Here is a 25,504-nt window from a genome sequence, read left to right on the forward strand (position 1 = left end):
CGTAGCTTGTAATGCTACCGAAACGTTCCTTGCGTTCCGCTCAACCCTTATTTATAATTACCACAAGACAATGCATATATATACGAATGATAGATAATATATATTTTTTTTGTTCCTTATTTCATCTGCGATCAGTCCCAGGACTATAAGCGGATTTGTTGTGTGATTATAGCTTTGGAAGGGGTCTCCCCGGCGGGAGACACTCCTAGTTCACCATCGAGCGTCTAGTCTCTGGATGTCATGGCGTTTAAGACGTTTCCTGTACTGGATGCAAGTAATTGACTTGCATCCAGTACAGGAAACCAAGTTATTTGGGTGTTTGTCTAGCCGATTTTTATAATTAGTCGATGACTGCTGGATCTCCTTCTTTACTGTTTTGATCTCCAGAGCTTCGTGGATTTCAGAGTTCGTGAGGAACCATGGAGCATTTGATATGGTACGCAGTATGCCATATATAACACGAACGAAATTGTAAAATTTTGCGTTAAATAACTAAATATCTAGTTTCTGTGCAAATTTTTTTTTCAGTACAATTAACGACAGAATCGCCGCCAGAATTATATTTATAAAGGCAACGCAGTTTTGTAAGCCAAAAGATATACATAAGTGTACGTAACCATTTTTTTGCCTTATGTGATCCTTGAATTTGTTTATATACTATTGTTAAATACCGCAATGCTTGAAGACAAGACACGAACAGCAAGAACGCGTTCTAGATCTGTCTTTTTTTTGTCAACGGCTAGGACAAATAACGGTAAAAGTGCACCCTTATACAGAATGTGTGACCTCCACAATTCATATGTTAGTGATATTGATATATTCTCGTGCTCTCTCGTATCTTTTAAAAACAATTTCGTTCGAAATTATTGAGTACATACAATGCAATTTAAACCATAATATATATAAACCATAGTCTTTGATCCCTGTTTAGTAATGTTTTTATTTGTTTTTTCATTGTTTGACTATAAATCATTATATGTTCTCAGTGAGGTAGTTATAAGGTTACAACTGTAACTAATTTAATTTTTCTAAGCTTCTAATTTTGTACTTTCTTACTGCCTTTTGTTACTGTCTATCTCCAATATAGTAAATAAATAAATAAATAAGGACGAAGGTCTTTGACCAATGTGTGTTGCCGATGATGACACTATCCGAGAGGTAAGTGACAACACTTACGGGCCTCATAAAGGATAAAGACACCCAGAGAGCAATTAAGATGACATGAGAAATAAAGAGGTTCGCAGAAGAAAAAATTAAAGACAAGCAATTCTTCGAGCTACGTAATGCTCGAAGAATTGCTTGTTTTAAATAGCTGTGGGCGGAGCACATCGCTCATGCAACTGACAGCCAGGGTTGAAAGGTTCTCGAGTGGTGAAGATAGCCGGTAGACGCGACATGCAAGGCTCTCCACTACGCGGACCCACGGCATAGTGAAGATCGCGGGAAGTATCTTGTCATGGTGATGGCTGAAAAGAATAAGAATATTGTTGTAAAACTATATTATATTTGGTGTTACCTTGCGGAAGTCCATCCTAAGTAAAAAAAGGACCAATATTTAGCCACTTCCGCATATGCAGTGGTAGTCATGCAACAAAGTGCACCGCCCGCCAGCCCGCTGATAAATGCGTATGCGGCAAACAATGCGAATCACACAACTGCCACCGTTAATTCACTCAACACGTGTTTCACCCCTCCACGGGGCATCTTCAGGCGCTATGTTACACCGATTAGTGCCAAACAGAGCTTTTCTCTATTTTACTCTATATTATATTTAACTTTAACTGTCACTAGGAGTTTTATACACATATTAAACATATTTTAGTTCGACTTACATTTCATCTTTACCTTTTTGCTTACAGATATTTAATTATGCGATCAGCTTGTCTTTTGATCCTGTAGTTGATAAATGAGTCAGTTCATAGTATGACATATATGATTTTTTTGTTTGTATCTTCTAATATATAAAATTCTCGTGTCACGGTGTTCGAACTTGAACTCCTCTGAAACGGCTTGACCGATTTTTACCAAATTTAATATGCGTATTCAGTAGGTCTGAGAATCGGCTACTATCTATTTTTCATACCCCTAAGTGATAAGGGTTGTCCACCCCTAAATTTTAATTTTAATTTTTTAGACATTTTTTTTTTGGTTTTTATTTTATTATGATACAGCATACAAAAATACATATAACCCTAAATTTTCACCTCTCTACGATCAACCCTTATTTTTAAATTGAAAATTAAAAATATTTTTTTTTGCAAAACAACGTTTGCGGGATCAGCTAGTATTATATACAAATATAGTTAACATTTTCGTTTCCTGTGTAAGTATAGCGTGTTCTCATATCAAAGTAACCTTTTGTTATAATTTATGAGTGCGTCCCCGAACTGGGCCGGCTCCGGGGTTAAATAGGAAGGCGCCGCGTAAGTTTTGACGTTTATTGGAGTTACAGTTTGTCGGTCAGCGGGGTGCGAGGACAAATAGCTTAAGTAATGCTATAATATATTCAAAGCTAAACTTTGAGTATGGGTTTATTATAGTTTACTAGCTGATCCCGCAAACGTTGTTTTGCAAAAAAAATGATATTTTAATTTACAAATAAAAAATAAGGGTTGATCGTAGAGGGGTGAAAATTTATGGTTGTATGTATTCTTGTATGCTGTATCATAAAAAAATAAAAACCCAAAAAATTGTCTAAAAAATTAAAAATATAATTTAGGGGTGGACCACCCTTATCACTTAGGGGTATGAAAAATAGATAGTAGCCGATTCTCAGACCTACTGAATACGCATATTAAATTTGGTAAAAATCAGTCAAGCTGTTTCAAAGGAGTTCAAGTTCGAACATCGTGACACGAGAATTATATATATTAGATAAGATATAGGGTTTTTCAGACGAGACTTTATTAACTCTCTCGTTATAACTTAGAAGTTACATCCATACGTAACTTCTCTCTAATTCTTAAATAGTATATCATATAGAAAGGCAGGTTCATACACGCACCAACCACGAGGCTCAGGGGCTAAAAGCAAGGCGGTCATCATTGTCCATCGAACAATAGGCACCCCTGGGCTATATCACAGTATCAAGCGGTGGTAGCAATATGACGTCACACGAACTCGTGCGTGTATCACACGGACGAGACTCAAGATGCGATCGTAAGGTTCATCGATGTGACGAATACGGCAACCGCCGCACAGACACTGGCGCACAACCTGAGGATGCCAATATGGAGTAGGGGTGAGGAAGTGGTCGCACGAAACGTAATTTTAAAATATTGACATTGTTAGATCGTCTTTAAAATAGATCAAGAGACAGTAAACACTGTTACATGCAAAAAAAATATTAAGAAATATTTTACGGTTTTTTGATACCCATATTGTGGTGGTTGTGGAAAAATATGTACCTAGTCCGCCATATTGGAACGGCGTCCATCTTGAATTTTAATTTTTGACATAATAATCGTGTTTTACTAGTGTAGCCCTTTCATTTGATACCCATATTGAGGGGGTTAAGGAAAAATATGTAATCCGCCATTTTGTATCGGCGGTCAACTTAAATTTATAATGTTATTGATTTTATAATATTGTATTGTTATCTAAATTAAATGTGTGTACCAAATTTCAGATCAATCTGACAACGGGAAGGTGCTTAAATTTAAATTTCTAATTTTGACCCAAACAAATAAATTCCGTACGGGTCGAACTAAATAAAACTGTTTAATATAGAGCCTATCCAAAACAATTTCTAAAGTAAAAGTAGCGTAAGTTACTCCTTATTATATCAGCTACCTGCCAGTATAAGTGCCGTCAAAATCGGTTTAGCCATTTCAGAGATTATCCGGAACAAAGAGACAGACAGGAAAAAAATGTTACTTTGGTATAGGTATCGTATATATATTTATATGCATGTAATAAAAAGCGGTTATTTTAATATTACAAACATACACACCAATTTTATTAAATTCTAATTTTATTAATAATTACATATACAGAGTTATTTGGTAATAGATGTAAAAGTTAAGACATAATGTGTTGCTGATATATCAGCAAAAAATTTAGTGTTTTTACACGTATTTCAAAACAACCTGTATGTAGTCATCACTCAGATATATGTTACAATATTTTTTTCTAATATAATGCGTGAAGTCACCATAATTATTACCATAATTATTTTTATACATAGAAAACATTGCGTAATTTATTATATTATACGTATACATTTTAAAGTTTGTAAATTTGCAATCATCCTGTATAACAGATCAGTAATTTAACACTCGCGTGAGCGTCGAACCGGTAACAGCTGATGTCACCGTGACGTCACACTGCGGATGCGCCGACCTTCTTAGCATATTCCACAGTCTTATATCATTTTTTATATTTTAAGCATGCCGCATAGTAACCAAGTTCTTTTGTTAAGTTATTGTTTTTTGTATTTAAAATGAGATTGATGTACACAAGATATTTCAAAACAGACCGCTTAAAATTTGTTTATCTCTCCTGGACTCCTGCTTACATATGGAAGTGATAATTACTTGCGCGTTGAATAAGATGCACATGAGATGTTTAAGACCAGACGGCTTCATGTTTGTCTGTTTTCCCCATCCTGCCGCAATTATACGTCTAGATGTGACTCCCACTTGTGCGCATATTAGAGACCGATTGATGTATGTTAGCAGTGACACGGATAGCACGCTTAATAAGACGCACATGAGATGTTTAAGACCAGACGGCCTAATGTTTGTTTATTTCCCCCGTTCTGCCGCAATTATACGTCTAGATGTGACTCTTGTGCGCATATTAGAGACCGATTGATGTATGTTAGCGGTGACATGGATAGCAAGTTTGATAAGACGCACATGAGATGATTAAGAATAGAAGGATTGACGTTTGTGTACCACCGTCCTGCCGCTTACACACCATCAGCGTATGATATATGTGAGCGCTAATACAGGCATGCTGTGATTTACATGACGCACATGAGATAATTTTTTTATCTACCCATTATTTTAAAAAAAGAACGATCAAAATACACTTAAATGCCTTCTTGAATCAAGATATTTTAAATTAATTATAAAGTATAAAAGAATGGATGAGATATGAAGCTTATTCCGTTACAAGGACTATTGATGGACTCTAAGGTCTGTAAAGTGGACTCGTGCAAAAGTTAGCTGAACATAGCTAAGAGCACAAAGTGGTATACTTTGGGATAGGCTTTTACTACAACGGGGTCCATAATTAAATTATAATGTGCCAATATATGTATGGAAATACATTAATGCTTATTACAATTAAAAGCAAAAAACAATCGAGATGTACTGTTTATTCATAAAAAAAAACAATGAAGAAAAAGGCTGCAGTGTTTCTTTTGTGTGTTTCTTTACTACACAACCCGTCCGTGCACGAAGTCGAAGTAGGTCATCGACAATGGCTGAGCCATAAATCTGGCCGCGCCCAGTTTGACCTTCGCGCAGTATTCATTGCCGGTCGGGTTGTCCATCTGTTACGCTCCTTCATGTTTCTATATTGATTTCAAACACCCTTGTTGTAGACAAGATATCATCTATTCATATTACTATATTAGGGGGACCGGAAAGTAATGTCGCTTACTTAAGTTAAATTGACACGGTTATATTTTTAACAAGTTTTTAATTCTAATCAACAATATATTCACTTTCGTTATCAACAACCTTTTGCCATATACAAAATCAATCGGTTTTTCTGTAAAATATGTCGACAAATACATTATTTTCCGGTTCCCCTAAAACTTGGTTCGTTTCAAGTTATCACTTCTATACAAGTGAAGAATGCTTGAAGATTATAATTAGATTGACACTACAAATATTTTTTTTTTAACTTGACCTACTAGTAGAATTTATCTCTCTCTCTCTCTCTCTCTCTCTCTATATATATATATATATATATATATATATACATGTATAAATGTATATATATATATATATGTATATATATTTAAATATATGTTTTTTGTTATGGAGAATTTACGTACAGTATCAATCGACTTAGTTTAGTCAAGTTAAATCTTGTCGGCGCAGAACCTGTCAGCTAATTTGTTGTGATCGCTGGTCGACCGGAAATGTATGGGCGCCGTCAGATTGATGTACAATCGACGACACAGATCATTTACTAATTAACGGTACATTTACCTTCACAATGTATTATGTTTGTAATACGGTACTCGATCAAAATCCTTTGTTTAATTGTCGGTGTAAAAATTGTAATTTAATATTTTTCTATATGACTGTACGTATATAAGCGCCTGTTAGTGTTATCAAATTTTGTTGTGTGAGGCATGTTTATTGCTATTTTTATTTGACATAAAATAAAAATGACAATGACTGCACAGAATAGATATAAAATTTTACTTTTAAAAAGTTTAAATTGATAATTTAAAACTTTGTGTACACAAAGACATTTATAAAAAAAAATGTTTTATCTCACACGGAGATTCCTTCAGTGCGTGCTAATTCTGTCTAAGTATATATATTACGAAGGTTTTAGTTTCAGACAGAGCTTTGTTATGTTACTTTATAATTTTTTTTTTACTCCTCAATACGTTCATACTGAGTGATTGATTAAAAGTTTTAAAGACGTGAATGTAGCTTATTTACTGTCAAATAACATATTGTAGATCCTATCCAAAAATCATTGCATTTAGAAATAATAAACAATTTAATGGTACCAATACAAACAAACAATGTATCAGGCACCATTTCTTTTCTCAGCCCCCTGTACCGCGCCCGTATATCGTACGTTATATATTAGAAGCTCTCAAATGACGCAGTTTTCCGATAATAAGTGATAATTGAATACTACAACATATATGTTAAATAATTACTTGTTATAAAACTACTTATATAACAATAAAGCGACATTTTTCTTACAAATAAATAGATTAGTTTTTTATCAAAAAATAAATATTTATGCAAGTACTATTTCTTACCGGCAAAAACAATTTATGTGGTTCATTAAAATATTTGAAATATTGTAAACTTAAATTTTTAGCTCTTTCGATTCAAAAGGTTGCCGACCACTGGTTTTTAATCCACTTGTTTATATCTAATTTACTCGTAAATGATTTGATCCATATCTAATATATAAAATTCTCGTGTCACGGTGTTCGAACTTGAACTCCTCTGAAACGGCTTGACCGATTTTTACCAAATTTTATATCCGTATTCAGTAGGTCTGAGAATCGGCTACTATCTATTATCCATACCCCTAAGTGATGAGGGTGGTCCACCCCTTAATTTTTTATTTTATTTTTTATACAAATTTTTTGGTTTTTATTTTATTATGATACAGCATACAAAAATACATACAACCCTTAATTTTCACCCCTCTGCGATCAATCCTTATCTTTAATTTGTTAATTAAAAACTTTAATTTTTTTGCAAAACAACGTTTGCGGGATCAGCTAGTTTTATATAAAATTAACGAGTTCTTGTATTTAACTGTAAAGAGTAGGTGTTGTTTTTCATGAGTACCATAAACGTGTAATTCACTTTCACCGCGTGAACATTGTGAAGGAAGTTTATTATTTCCGTCACGAGATCAATTACCCTGTGCGTCGCGTCCAAAGGTTTTACTGTCGCAATTCAGCTTTTATTTCGCAGAGTTTCAACTTTTAAAAGTCCCCCTTCATTCCGCGAGAGCTTTGGTACTGCGGCACTCCGTTGGATTAGACCGGCATTAATATGTCACGGGCGCTGCGCAGTTCGTTGTGAGACTCGGAGACCGGAGACCATGTTCAATTTCATTTGGTTACCGTCGCATTTTATTTATTTCCACTAACAACTATTTCTATAAGATTGACCCAGTTACATTTGTGATTTTATTATACTGTTTATTTTATTCAATTACACTTTATTGTATCAAACACAGAGTGAATCGATATCGAAGACTAATCGGTGTAACATAACTCCTGAAGATGCCACGTGGAGGGGTGAAACAAGTGTTGAGTGATTTGACGGTGGCGGTTGTGTGATTCGCATTGCTTGCCGCATACGCATTTATCAGCGGGCTGGCGGGCGGTGCACTTTGTTGCACGACTACCACTGCATGTGCGGAAGTGGCTAAATATTGGTCTTTTTCTCACTTTATTGTATATCATAGATAATTACTAAAAAAACGATAAAGAGAATTTTAACAATTTATTTTCTACCAATTTTTGGATGAAGATGAGATAAATAAATGAAAAAATCTACTGCAGAGTATTTTGATCAATTACCCCGATATCTTGTCTTTAACTTTAATGCATTTAGCGGTCTATAGCGCTTGAAATGAATGCATTATTCAGTAAAAATATTAAATCACAATCTTTTATATATATTTATATATATTTATATATATATATATATATTTATATATATATATATATATATATATATATATATATATATATATATTTTGGGCGTATTTGTCCATAAGAAAAATTGTATATAATCAAAAGCTCGTTATTCGTGGCTGGGAGGAGAAAGATTCGCATCAAATAGCGGCAATTTCTTTCCCGACTGTCTGCGTTTAGTGAACGCGAAAAAAAAACATATCGTAACTATTCCTAACTTAACATCCTAGCCCGAGAACCTTTTGACCTCGAAATACGATCGTTTTAATAGTTATTCTACATTACTATACAAAAGTGTCTTCATCGACTCTACATATACACGATGTACAACATTCAGTTAAATAAAAACAATTACAATGGCCGTCAATAAGGAATTCAGACGGATATGTGACACCGTACATATAAGGAGAGCACTGGATGCAGCGCCGAGGCGAACTGGCCCCATTTACGGCGACTCCTTTACGACACAATAAACTACGCAACACTGAGCAAAACCGCAATACGTACGAGAAAAGTATGTTCAGATTTTATTACGACATCTCATTTGTCATAAATACATTTAAAAAACTTTTAAGTTAAACGGTTTTTTGATATCCATATTGTGGTGGTTGTGGAAAAATATGTACCTACTCCGCCATATTGGAACGGCGTCCATCTTGAATTTTAAATTTTGACATAATCATCGTGTTTTACTAGTGTAGCCCTTTCATTTGATACCCATATTGAGGGGTTTATGGAAAAATACGTAATCCGCCATTTTGTATCGGCGGCCATCTTAGATTTCTAATGTTATTGATTGTATTATATTGTATTGTCATCTAAATTAAATGTGTGTACCAAATTTCAGATCAATCTGACAACGGGAAGGTGCTTAAATTTCAATTTCTTATTTTGACCCAAATAAATTCCGTACGGGTCGAACTAAATAAAACCGTTTAAAAATATAGTTATTTTATTTAGTATTTATAATTTTTGACAAGAATTGTTTATATTATCCGTATAGTTTTCCCATAATAAATGTTCAAGATGATAATTTTATAAATGCGATGTCATACACGCAATTGTGGATGCGGCATGCGACTTGTTCCCATTCCGCCTCGGCTCGCCCGATTCCTTTGGTCGTTAAATAACTATAAAATATTATTTAGTGGGCTACGTGTAATAATTGTGTATCCTTCACCGATATAATGTCCGATGTGCATGGAATTCTTTCCGGTCAGAAAGGAACAGATTTTAATGATACGTTTTACGTGTTAGCGATTTTAAATTCGTTTTTAGTTACATACTGTGGTCCCCCGCCTCGATTTGAAGTCTGTACCGTCCGTCTGTATTTTGTTCTTTTTTTAATATATTTACGCTTTATTGTACACCAAAACTCAATAAAAAATAAATTAAAAAGGAAATGTTACAAAATAACACAGATAATAACTAAGAAATGAAACAATTCATATACAAGACGCGGTCTAGACCACATGAGATATGACACAAAGGAAAGGACAGTTACATAATAAAAAAATAATACATTTACACACATACATAAATATACACATATGTATATATATATATATATCCTACCTTAGAGGTCAAAAAACTTTTATACCCACAAGAGCTGTACTAAGGAAATACTTATTTTTTTATCAGTTCCCCCTAAACCCCCTTGTAGGTAGAATTTAAAATCCATTCTTAGCAGACCCCTTCTAGGCCAAAATAATATTACTACCAAATTTCAAGTTTCTAAGCCTTATAATTCCAGAGATATCTTGATGAGTCAATATGTAGGTGTAAATCTCTATATATAGTTTTCCATTAATTTGCTTCTTGCTATATCTTTCAAGCAAGTAAAGACGCGTGGCTTGATACGTTCTACTATGTCCGCCAAAACGAATTGAAAAGGTTCTTCCTGTATGTTACCCGTAGGTAGGTAATATATAATAAAATGTATATATCAATTAAACCGTAAACGTTTGTGTGGTGGAGATCAGTCATTAATTAGCACGTAAAAAGACTGTAATAAAACTTCGAACGAATTTATAACTTTTAATTTATCATCTTTATAATAAATTATATCAAGTTTTATGTCAAGTTGTTCTCGGTGCGGCGGTGCTAAACGTCAGAACTGCGTTATCTGCAAAATATCAAGTGATTTATTAACACTCGCTTCGTTTATAACACTGGCTGGTAAAGATTACGTCGCAAAAATCAAGTGATATTGTGTGCGGCAGTTTGTTTTTGCGCGCCGTAATAAAAGCCTTAAAAAGATCTACATGTCTTGGAACTTCAATCGATACCAAAACAAACAAAACAGCCACCCCCGACACATTCAACTCTGCGCCGTCTGCGATCGAGACATGCGCTTGACTCTCCGGACGACGCGACGTCGATAAGACAGGCATCATATTAAACATTTACAGCCTTTTTGGAAAATTATGGGGGAGGCTTACGTCTAATGGACGTTCTATAGTGGAATAATGGTGATGAATATTTTAATATTCACATTGACAATGTTATTCGCCAATTTGAATAACTAGCCAGACACAGTTTAAAGGCGCTCCCTATTTTTGGTTTCGGGGGAGAAATTTAGGGTAGACATATATTTTGCCCTCTGGGGGAAGAACAAGATTATGTGGGATCTCTACTATCAGAACTGTGCCAAGATACATCCCGGGAGGAAGCTGTGCTTACCCCGGAATCCTAGCTGTACCGTAGCAAAACGAGACCACATCGCGTTGCCGCTCTTCTCGGGTTCTCATTGAGTGGACGATAAAGGCTGTAGGCTGTCCCTGAACAAACTAAACTTGGGGGAAAGTAACTAAACTTGAGGAGTTCTCTGGCTTATAACTTTAGTTATTTGAGTGTGTTGAACACCTTAATTTGTGTGGGACCGCGCCCCCCGTGGTGGTGCCCGTAGCCGCGCGAGCTGTGTACACCAGCTCCTGCGCTGAAGCCCACGCGCCCAACGAAGGGCAGCTGTACCGACGCTCCAACCTGTCCGCCGAACGGCCTCGCGGCGCAAATGGCCAGGCAAGCTGCTAACAAAACGACCTGCAAACATTCTTATCATCAAACATGATACGAATAGGCAAGAGAACGAAGCTGATCTCTTCTTGTTCTAACACAATAAGCTTCCTGTTACTGCATTTCTGCTGTCCAATTAGTGGGAAGCCTACCGACGTCGCATCTACTGGCTCCCGGTGGCTACTTGAGACGCTTTCGGTCACAATAGACGAAGGTTTCACGAGTAGTATGGCTTGTCCACTACCAAACATAAAAGTCTTTTTATTTTTATGTCTTTCTTGTATAAAAACTTTTGAATTTGAGCAAAGGTTGAATGTAGGTGCTGTATATGAGAGAGAGTAATATTTAAATATAAAGATAAAATACGTTTACTCAACATTTGAACTTTTAACAGCTCTTATTGTTCGGCAACCTTATCTACATATTTTTTTAATCTATTTTATTTTTGTCTCCACTTTGATTCGAAAAGTTTTATAGTTATGTAGAAAAAGCACGAAGAAACTCCGTAACAACATATCTTTTAATATATTTAATGGAATCAGGCATTACCTTGCGGAAGTCCATCCTAAGTAAGAAAAGGACCAATATTTAGCTACTTCCGCACATGCAGTAGTAGTCGTGCAACAAAGTGTAACACGACTACCACTGCATGTGCGGAAGTAGCTAAATATTGGTCCTTTTCTTACTTATATCTTTTAATATAGTTTAATACATTTATACATGTACACTTTTATCGGTGTATGTTAATTAATTAAAATAGCAATTAAGTTGGTACAGGACTCACCGAAAACCTCATCTCATGTTCGTACCTCACGAGTTCGTTCCGCGGCGTGGCGGCGTGGTAGGCGACCGCTCTTATATACACCGCGTTATCAAAAACCCGTTAAGAAGCGATTCATTTGATGCAACAATACAACCTATATTTACTAATCGAGTATTTATCTCTCATTACTGTGTCGGTGACGATACTAAAGCCGAAAATAACCAATAGTTCCAATCTATGATTTACCGAATATAAGTTGAAAGATCGTATAGGGGAGTTCAGTCTGTTTCGCCTCTGTCGAATAGGGCTCCTCGGATATTTTCCTCACTTGTGATCACCATCAATAAATTAATATATTAGTTGAGCTGTGAAAGCTCAGAGGACTTTTATATATATATATATATATATAAAATCACCCCCTGTGTACCATAATACCAAATTATGATCACTACTCGCCTACATAGCATGGTAATTATGGTATATCCTAAATATCTAATAGATTCAGGCGTTACTTTGCGGAAGTCCATCCTAAGTAAGAAAAGGACTAATATATAGCTACTGCCTAATAATGCGCATGCGGCAAACAATGAGAATTACACAACTACCATCGTTATCACCTTGAATTCACGGTGCATTTATTAGCTAGCTGGCGGTGTACTTCATTGCACGACTACTGCTACATAGCGGAAGTAGCTATATATTAGTCCCTTTTTTAGTTATGGTATATCCCCCATAGATATGTTTGGGAGAGGCTTTGCAGCGGACGTAATGGATATTGCTCTAGTAAGAATGAGGTCTGTACACGAATGAAAGTAAGTGATATTAAGCGTTCAGAGCGATGTAGGGTAGATCGGATAGCCATTGAGACCTCTAAGTTTTAGATTGGAGATCACAGAGCAGTAAATGCAGAGCGAGACGCCCATAATGACAATAGACGACCTATCAGAAATAGTTGAAAGATGCTACATTAAAACTTCCTATTTGTCCTATTGGAAATCTATAGAGGAGACCTGTGTATACCAGTGGACACCCTGTATATGAGGTGGTGATAAATGGTGATCATTGTTAAGATGTTTACAATGTTGTCGGTTGTGTTATCGATGACGTTCGTTATGATGTTAATTAGAATATAATGGGTATTTGATTTTGTCGCCTAAGCAGGTCAACTTGTAATCACTTCGTCAATTAACGATAGCTAGTTTGTCGAGATAGTCAAACACTATCATCCGTGGGGGACTTCGCCGAGATAGTATTATAGATATTGATGTTCCGAAAGGTTCTCGAGTGCCGATATCGAACCTGTAGACGCGGTGTAGGTGGTCTTCCCACTAGATTGAACAACGACATCGCTAAGGTTGCGAGGAGTCGCTGGATATGGACAGCACCGGACCGGTCTTCGTGGCGATCTTTGGGGGTAGCATAGTTCCATCTGCGACCATCGGCTGAAAAGAAGTAGATATAGATATATACTGCTTCTTTAGTCCAGAATATACGCAGAATGAAACATTTAATAGAATCAGCTGTTACCTTGCGGAAGTCCATCCTAAGTAAGAAAAGGACCAATATTTAGCCACTTCCGCACGTGCAGTGATAGTCGTGCAACAAAGTGCACCGCCCGCCAGCCCGCTGATAAATGCGTATGCGGCAAACGATGCGAATTACAGAGTCAACTCTGTGTTTATCACTAATTGGTGTAACAACTCCTGAAGATGCCCCGTGGAGGGGTGAAACACGTGTTGAGTGATTTAGCGGTGGCAGTTGTGTAATTCGGATTGTTTGCCGCATATGCAATTATCAGCGGGCAGGCGGGCGGTGCACTTTGTTGCACGACTACCACTGCATGTGCGGAAGTAGCTAAATATTGGTCCTTTTCTTAGAATGAAACAGTTGCACAATCTAGATGATTCCATTCTGTATAATCCTACCAAGATTTGTTTTTGCATCTCGTCTGTCCTTCTTCCACATGACTCGTGTTCCCGATTGTCTTTGTGTCGGAAAGATTTTTGACCCGCGATCGTGAACTGCCAGACGTGGCGTGGGAAGGTATAGTCCCACTAAGTGAAGTCCCTGGATGCGAGCAATTTTTGGGAGAGTATGCCTTGCAGGGGGCGCCCATCTTTTCACTTATCATAACGAGTCGAGATAATGTTAACATATTGTCTACGCTATCGCGAGGCTTCAGCTGATCCGTGCAACCTGCGGTTTGGTCAATCAATTTAATGTCAGTTTGATTGCAACACGTCGGAACACATTGTAACAAAACTATAAAACCCACTCCGCGAGCGAGTGAATCACATTAAGTGATTAAAGTGCGCTTGGGTCGGTCTCTCGTAATGACGCTGACAAAACTAGTGGTTAGTTGTGAAAATGTAATCTCCATATAGTTGCTTACAATATTATATACAACTATGTGCGCATTTAAATACATTAAAATCCTTCTAAATTACGGATAGATTGGAGATACAAGTGATTAAAGATATATGTGAAAATCATTATAAAAAAGACGATTTGGGTATTTCCACAGATCAAAGCGCGTGGAATTGTCTAAATGTATTTTAAGTTGAAAAATCAATATGAATGAATGAGGCCGATTTGATTTAAAATTTCTATGGAATTCATCTCTTTAGCATTCAAGTTTGTTAATAACATGAATATATAAATAACATCCAGTCTTTCTAGGAGAATTCGACGCTTGTGATAATGCCTTTTCTTCCTTTGTCTGTCTGTGTATTATATAATCTAGTTTCTTTTTCCGTCTTGTACAATAAATAATTTAATTAATAAATATATTAATAATCATTCCTCATAGCACTACTGATTGTACACAATAATTGGATTTATGAAACGCATACAAAAACAAAAAAACTATGCTAATAATAAATAGACGCACAAGTAAACATTTGATGATTGTTCCGAACGGAATGGTATCTGTGTGTGTGTGGTACGTTTTGTTTTGTGTATGTGTGCAAATTGCATGAGACCACGGGAGCGCCACGGTGTGCTGGTTTTCCATAAGTACATGATGTTATATATGCTCTCGATGTGGACGACCTTGTTAGAGGACTGTGGATATATGGCGCTTTTAACCAGTCCTATTGGAAATCTATGGGATCAGTGGATGTATACGTCTTATAGCTAAAATGATAATGATTTTCTTTCAGATTATCCTAACATTGGCTTGTCTGGCTACCGCCGCTGTACTGCCAGCCCTAAAGGAAAAAGACGAAGGACTAGGCGTCGGATTGGGTATACCTATTATTGGCAGGATCGACATAAAACTGTCAGAGGGACTCATCAGTGTCGGTCAAAAGTTGGTCAAAGGCGCTTTGGCTGGGATCGGTTTAGGTCTCGTAACCTAGCAGCATCAGATGTGAGGAAGGCTTTCGTCTGCAACGTTACACGAATGTTACTTGTTCCAGTTGTATATATTCAATATTACCGATACATAAGCTAATTTAGTTATCGTGTATTTTAATAAAGGATCCCTTACTTGCAATGGTTAAAGATATATCCATTTAACCTTTTCTCCGATAAGAAACATATTTATGATGGTAAGTATTATTATCTGGCATACGGTATCACAACCTATTCAGGCTTAAGACTATTAGAAATAAGTTTCTAATCCTTTAATTACTCCTTTAAACTTGTTTGTGAACAGTGATAATCCTTTATAATTAATGAACAAATTGTAAATTACAATAGATGGTATGCGAGCATCAAATCCAGGACCTACAATTGCAAGTCGCAGTTCTCTACTAGGGCTACCACTGCTAAGATACAATTTTTTAATCGTTTATAGGCAAAGCATTTGACTTCTTTCTCGTCTGATGTTAAGCGATGAAGTCTACTATGCTACATGCTTGCCTAGAAGAAACCTATTCACTCTTGTCTTGGAGACTTCTATGTTATAGATGGAAACTATGTCGCCAGCAGGTTGTTCCACTCCTTGGCTGTTCGCACTGTAAAAGTAATAGCAAAACACTTAGTGCGAATGTCGTAAATCCGTGCGTGCGTCTTATTGTCTGATGGAAGAAAGGAGATGACGGAATAATTTCAATACATGGCCTTTCCCCATAGTTTTCCAATAGAACAGGTTTATGTATGAATTGTTATAACTGCCAAGTTATAGGCGAATGTCATCGTACATCTGGAATGCGTCTGTCCAGCTTCTGTTGTATTTTTAAGTTTACGTGAACCGTGAACCCAGTTTCGATGGAGCTGTAAAAATTCCCGAGCTAACAGCATTAAATTCAACCGAAACCAAGCAAGTAGATTATAGGTATTTGTGAAAGTGATCATAAGAAACACGTTTGAGTTTGATGTGAGGAAATGCTTGTAGATTTAAAATGAAGGATTTCCTTAAAAGGGAAATCAATATTATTATTATTTTTTGGTGCATTCTTTATAACTTAATTTCTTGCAATATCTGAATCATCAATATCGTTTTATTTCTATTTATAGTATTTTTAATCAGGTCTTGGCAGTAGCTGAGGAAGCATTCTCTCCTCTTCATTTTGCATTATGGCCGCAATGTTTTCTTCTTGTATACTTTTGCCTATCCGGCATTCGGAATCTGCGCGCATTCTTCCGAACGCCGGGCAGAGGGCCACAAGGTGGACCACGGTCTGGCCCACGCCCGGTTCACAGAAGCACCAGGGGTCCTGTGAATCAATATTATTAGAGTTTTTATCAATTTGGGTTCTTTTTGGTTAATCATTAAATCGAAACTAAAAACTAAAAGCCAGCCCGCTGAGATAAGACAAGACATTAGAAAATGTAAAACTGGTGCCAATTTCGAATTAGATAAAGCAATTGTATTGGTCTTTTTAGAAATCTAGATTAGAGACTTATATCTAGTAGTGGAAATTGAAATGTGATTAAATATTTTGAAAAGAGAATTGACATTTATATGAACTGTCAAGAAGGTTATATGTCCTTTATATATGTTTTAATATATTAAGTTAGTTGGTTTTCAAGATGATTTTCAGAGTACTTGTTATAAAACCAAACTGTCAAATATATAAAGGTTTACTGTGTAGTTGGTAGCTGTAGAATGAAAGTTTTACAAATTCTTCGAGTTCGACACGGAGGCGTCTTCGTATCGGTTCGTTACAAATTGCAGTTCGCTTTTGCCGTATTGCAATTTTTCGCTGGATTACCCGCGTATTGCAGCCCGCGCCGGCCGGGTTCCCAATCGCGGCGCTGCCGGAGGGAATCCAATAACATGCAATGAAATTCACGACGCCGCACTTGCAACACCGCTCTGCCTTCGCACATGTCTACTATGTCATTGCTTAACAGTTAATATTGTAAATATAAAGACAGGATTTCTATATGGATTTATCCACATTTTAACACATAATCACCCACTTTAAAGCAAAAGCCTCTCTATATGATATCTATTGGAATATCTAATATATAAAATTCTCGTGTCACGGTGTTCGAACTTGAACTCCTCCTAAACGGCTTGAGCGACTTTTACCAAATTTTATATGCGTATTCAGTAGATCTGAGAATCGGCTACTATTTTCTATACCCCTAAGTGATAAAGGTTGTTCACACTTAAAAAATTTTTTTTATTTTTTTAACTAAATTTCATGTTTTTATTTTTTTATGATACAGCATACAAGAATACATACAACCATAAATTTTCACCCCTCTACGATCAACCCTTATTTTTTATTTGTAAATTAAAATATCAATTTTTTTTTGCAAAACATCGTTTGCGGGATCAGCTAGTATACTATAATAACCACGCATGTCAGATTGGCTGTCGCAGTGTGGTATTATGATACGCAGAAAACACTGCTGTCAATCCTCCGGAAACTTTTTTGTGTAACTGGCGATACTATATAATTGAACAAAGTGATATGTATTAGGTTGTATCCCAGATATCAAACCACACGATCTATGATCTATATGGATTTATAATATTAGTAAATCATTTGCATGTATCAAAGGTTTGATGTTTTTATTTATAAATGTATTATATCTATAAAATGTATTATACCTTATTTATTATTAGTGTATATGATGTATACAATTATATGTATTGTTACGTATTGTGGGTTCCGACTCGAAATGAAACACCGCTGGTTCACAAGGAGTCCTTTATTCACAAATCAAATGGTCACCCTACTTTAACACAAAGTATACTTTCGCTTAGTCCAAACTTCGCTTCCAAATCGCTCAAGAAATCACTGTCCAAGTAACTTACCAAATAATCATTCTGTATCACTGATCGTAGATCTTAATCTTGTAACTCGAAAAACAACACTGCACTGTTGTCATGGGGAAGTACACTTATACTACGGATAAGGTTCTAGTAAGTTCTAGATAGTACTCGGTTTGAATTTCCGAGAATCGTACACAAAAAATTATAAATAACTTCAAGGTCACGCGTGTTCTTGATCCTAGGGTTCAGTGTTTATTGTTTAGAGGGTTCTGTAACTCGTGCTTTGAAAAAGTATGTTTTGCACACGTTAATTACCATTTATTTATATTTCTACTGTTACCATATCTTCCTTTCCTTTATCTATAGTTGTATGTAAGAAATTGCCTAGTACGATAAGACCGCCCCTTTTAATTTTTGTGTATTATTATGAATCTATTTATATGTATCCTTGTGTGTACAATAAAGAATAATAAATTAAAACCTACTGTTGTATGACATAATTAAAAGAATTTTGAAGTGATTATATTTCATAAGAATAATTTAATGTATTTATTTATATACAGAGTACAATACAGCCATATTGTTCGTTGTCAAAAAGGTTGTTTATTGATATTAAATAATCTTGAATCCTTATGACACATTATTCTTTGTATTATAATGATAAAAATTGTTTCGAAGGCTCACCTGTTTTGAAGTTGACGATTTTCGAAGTGCTCATAGAATAAGAATTTTCTTTGATCGATCGCAAAGAAGTCTGAACGCGATCTTGAGATGTAATGAGGATTCTAACGGCAGGAGTAAGGCGTCGAGAACACTTGTTCCCCGCGAGCCACTCGCCGGGACGCGCTCGTTATCAATAGCCCCCTCGATGCCCCCTTTGATGCCCCCCTCTCTAGAGTTCCCGCCCCGAACCATCCCAGCGCTATTGAAACTGTTTGTGACTACAAAATATTGCCATTTCGCGTATCATCAAGCACAATACTTGTCTATATACTCGTACATCATTTAATATTACAATAATAAAGTCATCCTGTATATTATATAAATTCTATTTACTTATATATATTGTAGTTATATACAGGTTGATTGTTAATAGGTGTATAAGCTGGAGGGGTGAATGTACGGCTCATTTCTCATAGGTTTAAAGCTAAGGCACCTATTTTTAATCAACCCGTATAATCACTCTGAAATATGTTTTTCATTTGAATGCGATAGAAACATAACTTCAAAGTCTACAGGGACATATAATAAACATTTAAATTGAAATATACAATAATCAGATCTAACATAACTTAAATTCTTCTCGTCCAAAATGCAATGTTTGAAGACGAAAGTCTTTGACTAATGTGATGCCGGTGATGATATACGGAATTGAGACGTGGTCACTTACGACAGGCCTATTAAAAAAGTTCAAGGTCATCTAGACAGGAATGGAGAGAGAGAGAGAGAAATGAGGAGATTCGTAGAAGAATCTAGATCATCGACGTAGCTCGAAGAATATGAAGTGGTAGAAGAGCCAGTAGACACGGGGGGGGGGGTCACCAGGTTGACTGACGACATGGTTAAGGTCGCAGGGAAGTCTCTGAATGTAGGCGTCGCAGGAGCGGTGACCGCGGCGATCTTTGAGGGAGACCTAGACCTTGTAGAGGGCGTCCATCAGCTGAAAAGAAGAAGTAACCAGAATTTTGAAAACGCTTTTTATACTATATTATCAATACGTAATTTAGTATTTCTATAAGCATCAATTTTTGGATCTACCATATATCGATATACCATTGCATATATTTTTAACTTTAAAGTTATATAACACCTATATGCGCGTATAGTCAACAAAAGTTAGTGTTTAGTTTTTGGTTACTTTTAAATTTTATTAAAGTCATATCTATATTTATTAAACCAAAAAAACCTTCTCGCAAATATAATGTTTAGTCAATTGGCTGTCTAAATCCTAAATCAAAATAATAGTGAACAGAAAATAGAGAAAACAAATATTTGTCATTATTGCACCGACATTTTAGATAACATCTTCTAACGTCCGGTGGCGTAATGGTATTGAACGTTCGCCGCTGTGTTGAAAGTTCCAGGTTCGATTCCAACACGCATGACGCACAGAGGGTGGACTTTTCGGTGGTCGGCTCGTCTGCAACAACATGCAATAGTAAAATATAGGAGGATTATTTACGCGCTTCTGTCTATCAGGAACGGGTTGTGTACACTTCCTACATTTTTATAAATATTTATAGTTATTTTTAAAATAATGATATAATTATTTGATTTAAAAATAAATTTGTCATTTGAATATAGAAGACGAATTTTTATAATTTTTTTTAAAACTTATTCATACATACATTTAGCTCTTGCTAAGGAATATTAACACAATCTAATCTAGATGTCGCTACTGAGCATCAAATTACATCATACTTTTTCCTTCATACAGAAAGATCGGATCTATTTTAAAATATCTTCAGTAAATATAATCTGAATTGATTTCCGTGCAATAAAAAATTAGTAATATTAATATATATTATAAAACCATGTTTTTCAACCAGTCATATGTAAAAAGATGCGCATGGGCATTCACATAATAAATGTACACTAAACCTGTAATATTTATTTCGTAAACGTTTGATTTATAACAGCGACATCTATGTTGTACATGTTGAACTACGTTGTAACTGTCATGTGAGCTTTTACATGCTTTGTGACAGCTTATTGAAAGACATTGTCGATATTACATTTGTTTTCGAGTATTAAATTAAAATATTTATTCTTAAATTCTAAATAATTTGAAAAGTAATTTTGTGATTTTGATATCAATTTTGAATATTATCTCTTTAAAATAAAACTTGATTTGCAAACGATCAAACCTCATGAGCTTCTTTAAATCTATAGCACAATCTCTCATTGATCATTATAATAAAAGTTATATAAATGGAGATATAAAATAATTAATGATTCTTTTAACATATAGTTATACGCTACCTTATATACACTCAACAGTTACCCTGCTATATTAAATGAAATTTAACAATTTTGTTCCATGTGTACATTATAATATCAATCATGTAAATGAGTCAACAAACCAAGTTCCGCGCATTTCGACCCACTAAAAACTCTTGAATGATATATTAAGATTTATAATAATGTACTCCTTATTTTAATGGTAATAAACGGAAGGTATTTACTTTATATGCGTATATCCAGAGCCGTGAAGGATTTATTAACATTTTAAAAATGAAAGTAATACGTTACGAGTTGATTTTTATTATTTATATTTATCATGTGACTGTCTGTATTTTTGGTACAACATGGCGCGTAAATAATATGCCAACGAAATGTATTGTGAAGCAACCGCTAGAATACCAATTTTTTTTTTAAAAAATCTTATAGAATCACTGGCTTCTAATTTATAATTAGCTCATTAAGCTATCTTGTGTAAAATAAATATAGTATCTATATCGGCGGCACTGCCCCGGAATAGAACCATAAGAGAGAACGCTATGAAAATAACTAAACTATACGAGTCGAACTTTATTGACGTTCTTTAATTATTTTACTTTTTTAATTGCAAAGACGGCCGAGCTGAGTTTACCTGCCAGTGTTGAGAGGTGATGGTTCCACTGAAGTATCTTATCCAAAGTAATGCCCAAGGAACATCATTCGTTTTAATCGGCCGCCCGCTCTTTAACAACAAACAGCGGGGAAGAACCGAGAAATCCAGATCCATTCTTGGCTCGCCTATGGTCCACGCTGCCGTCCCAAGCCGCATACACATCAACACTACACAGCTCTACTCGGGTAGAGCGGTTTACAACGCGCGAACGTCATCGTACAACTGGAATCCGTTTATCCAGCTTCCGTTGTATTTTTAATTTCACGGACACTTCCGCTCCTTGAACTCAATTCATATGAAGCTGTAAAAGCCACCAGGCTAACAGCATCAACCTGGTGGCCGGATACAAAATGTGATATAGATAATGTGATAATAATATAAACAAATAGAAATAAAGATATAAAATGTAATGTGTAACGAGGGAGGAATGAAAGGTCACAGAGGGAAAGGGAATGAAAGGAGAAATGTGTAAGAAAACTGAGCGTAAGAACATAAGAAGTATACATGAAGAAAAAGAAAAAAAAATATGATGTGAAAAACTAAATAAATTATAACAAAAGTCCCTGTCCCACACAAGATAGGGGTACGAGAGGCTCCCAATAACGGGGGCCATATATATAAAAAAAACAGATGAATCAGTCACTAAACACTTGATTGTCTTTTTTAATATAGCAAATGTAAACTCAATGAACTAGGTTTATTTTCATAACTTTCTAAAAGTGTTGCTATATATGTATTTTCACGACGTATTTTGAATTTACAAGTGAATTAAAAATGCCGAGCGTTTCACAATATAATCGGCGTATGACTATACGAATTCCCAGCCGAGCAGACGAGGATTCTGAAGTATGCATATTGCGTTTCGCAGATGGATGCATATGAACCTCAGATGAAAAATATAGTTCACCTAAATGTTCTATTTAAAAATATGTATGTTAGCGCGACCAAGTTACAATATTAAAATCAAAAAGTAAGGTGAATTTGTTGATAAAATGTAAACTCTTGATTTATTTTTCCAAATTAGTTTCATCAAATTTAAATGAATTCTCGTCAGATAACATGCACTTTTAAAAAAGATTTTTCCAGTCTTTGAAACAGTCGGTACAGTCTTTTATAACTTCTTCAATTTGGTTTTTATCTCCTCAGTCGTGTCATAACGGCGTCCCCGCGTTGGCCTTTTGAGTTTGATATATAAGTCGCACGGAGCCGGAGCGAGTACGGTGGTTGCAGAACGATGTCAGTCGAGTTTTAGACGTTTTTTTTTTCCTCAAAAAGTTAAGCGTTTTTAGTACCAATCGAGACTTTGTAAAATATCATTTGATTCTAGCTGTCCTTCGCCCATTTCGCGTGGGCCGCACTGTATTTTGTGTGTCATTATACTATTATAAAAAAATGTATTCTTACGCATGTAGTAAGAATACTAATACTATAGTCTAAACCAGAGTTCCCCAATCTTTTTTTTGTCGTAGACCCCTTTGCCATGTTTTTCCGTGTTGGGTAGACCCCCTACTTACCTGATATAGATTTCCTGTAAATTTCTAATTGTAGTGAAGTTTAGTGTTAAAAACTTAAAGTAAAAACACATTTTAATTTATGCATTTATTAATTGAATTTAAATTAAAACTACTTGAAATAAAATTTTGTATCTGTTATGTAAAATATACGTAACATTAAATAAACATAAACTATAAATAAAATAACATAAGCTTTTTACAAGTTCAAAATGTATTGCGACCACAAAGCGAATACCAACATCCTACAACTTACACAATTTTATAAACATATATAATAATTTTTTACTTCATAGGTACTTTTATAAATAATGTAAATGTTTTGATATTATAAGATAGTATGATGTAAGTAAATAGGTACTATCAGTGTGTGTTGAGATCCACTATCGTGGACCCCCATTTTCATTTCACGGACCCCCAAATTTTTTTTCGTTGACGTAGATCCCTTGCAGGTTGTCATAGACCCCTAGGGGTCGATATAGACCACTTTGGGAATTACTGGTCTAAACGAATAAATAAAATTAGATTGTCTGTATGTCATATTAAAACAATCGCTTTTTACTACATGCGTATGAAACATATGGAAAACACATAAACCAAAATAACATTTATCTAATGGATTCAGGCGTCACTTTGCGGAAGTCTATCTTAAGTAAGAAGAGGATTAATAAATAGCTACTTCCGCTATGTAGCAGTAGTCGTGCAATGAAGTGCACCGCTCGCCAGCCCGCTGATAAATGCGCGTGCGGTAAACAATGCGAATTACACAACTACCACCGTTAAATCTCTCTACACTTGTTTTACCCCTCCACGGGGCATCCTCAGGATTAGTGCCAAACACCGAGTCACTCGGTCATCGGTGTAACATTACTTCTGCTATATATTAGTCCTTTTCTTACTTAAAATAACACTTTTTTAAATTTTTGTCTGACCGTCTGTTTGTTCCGACTAATCTATGAAATGGCTGAAACGATTTTGACGAGACTTATACTAGCAGACAGCTGATGTAACGAGGAGTAACATAGGCTATTTTAATTTTTAGAAAAATTCTTAAACGAAAAATTTTATATTGTTTTGTTAAATTCTACGCGAGCGAAGTTGCGGGCACAGGTTGAAAATAAATACAAGTAATTGCGAATGATTTGCTACTAGAACTTGAATTACGTGTTACTCTGTGTTTGGCACTAATTGGTGTAACATAACTCCTGAAGATGCCCCGTGGAGGGGTGAAACACGTGTTGAGTAATTTGGCGGTGGCGGTTGTGTGATTCGCATTGTTTGCCGCATACGCATTTATCAGCGGGCTGGCGGGCGGTGCATTTTATTGCACGACTACCACTGCATGTGCGGAAGTGGCTAAATATTGGTCCTTTTCTTACTTTGAATTACGTGTAGAGTGAAATCCGAATTCGACGTTCATATGAATAAAGCGGATTTGATGCTTTTGTTATTTCGACGCGGATGTTTTGTTAAAAATTTGAGGGGCGATATGTTCACGAGTGCTTCGCTTCAACCGCGGCTTATCGCGCGCCGGCGCCATTAATATCGCGGTATCTGCCGCGCAACATCTTAATTGTCGGCCGTATTTAACAAATTCGCGATGGACTGGGAGCCATAAACAAACGAATAAATTATATTATTTCATCTGGTACAATGAATTTTTATTCTAAATTCGAATACGCTTTTTTGATAAAACTATTGGTTATATTGTAGACGAAAGGTCCTCGACTAGTGACTACACACTAAATTTATTAACCCTTTCCACTCCAATGTCGAGTGTCACTCGACACTGATTTTGTTCCACAAGCTCCACTGTCGAGTGATACTCGACATGGTGTAATACTTCTTTTTGCGGAAAATTTTAAAACAGGAAAGATTTTTGTTACTAAAATGTTTGAATCACGAATGAATGAAACATATTCTAGAATCGCAAGATACTATAATTCAATTAAATTTTATCGATGCTACATAACAGCCTTGGAGTGGAAAGGGTTAATAATAATTTTTATCATTAGGTTGTTTTGTTTACAGTGTTTTACCGCGTTCACTGAGCTCAGAC

The 25,504-nt window shown here is 35.6% G+C and overlaps 1 protein-coding gene and 1 long non-coding RNA gene across 2 annotated transcripts in view; one reads left to right on the forward strand and one right to left on the reverse strand.

Moving 5' to 3' along the window:
* Positions 1-25,504, forward strand: part of Cals (calsyntenin-1) — a 264,883-nt gene that overhangs the window by 99,672 nt on the left and 139,707 nt on the right. The window lies entirely within an intron of this gene.
* On the reverse strand, positions 10,393-11,419 carry LOC137925278 (uncharacterized). Its single transcript, XR_011107659.1, has 2 exons — positions 11,234-11,419; positions 10,393-10,493 (listed from the first exon to the last, which is right to left on the reverse strand). It is a non-coding gene; the product is annotated as an uncharacterized lncRNA (long non-coding RNA).

Source organism: Battus philenor, unplaced genomic scaffold (genome assembly GCF_028537555.1).
Source record: "Battus philenor isolate CCGP_79_NKW_IND1 unplaced genomic scaffold, ilBatPhil1.0.hap1 SCAF_26, whole genome shotgun sequence".
In the NCBI taxonomy this organism is placed as follows: domain Eukaryota; kingdom Metazoa; phylum Arthropoda; class Insecta; order Lepidoptera; family Papilionidae; genus Battus; species Battus philenor.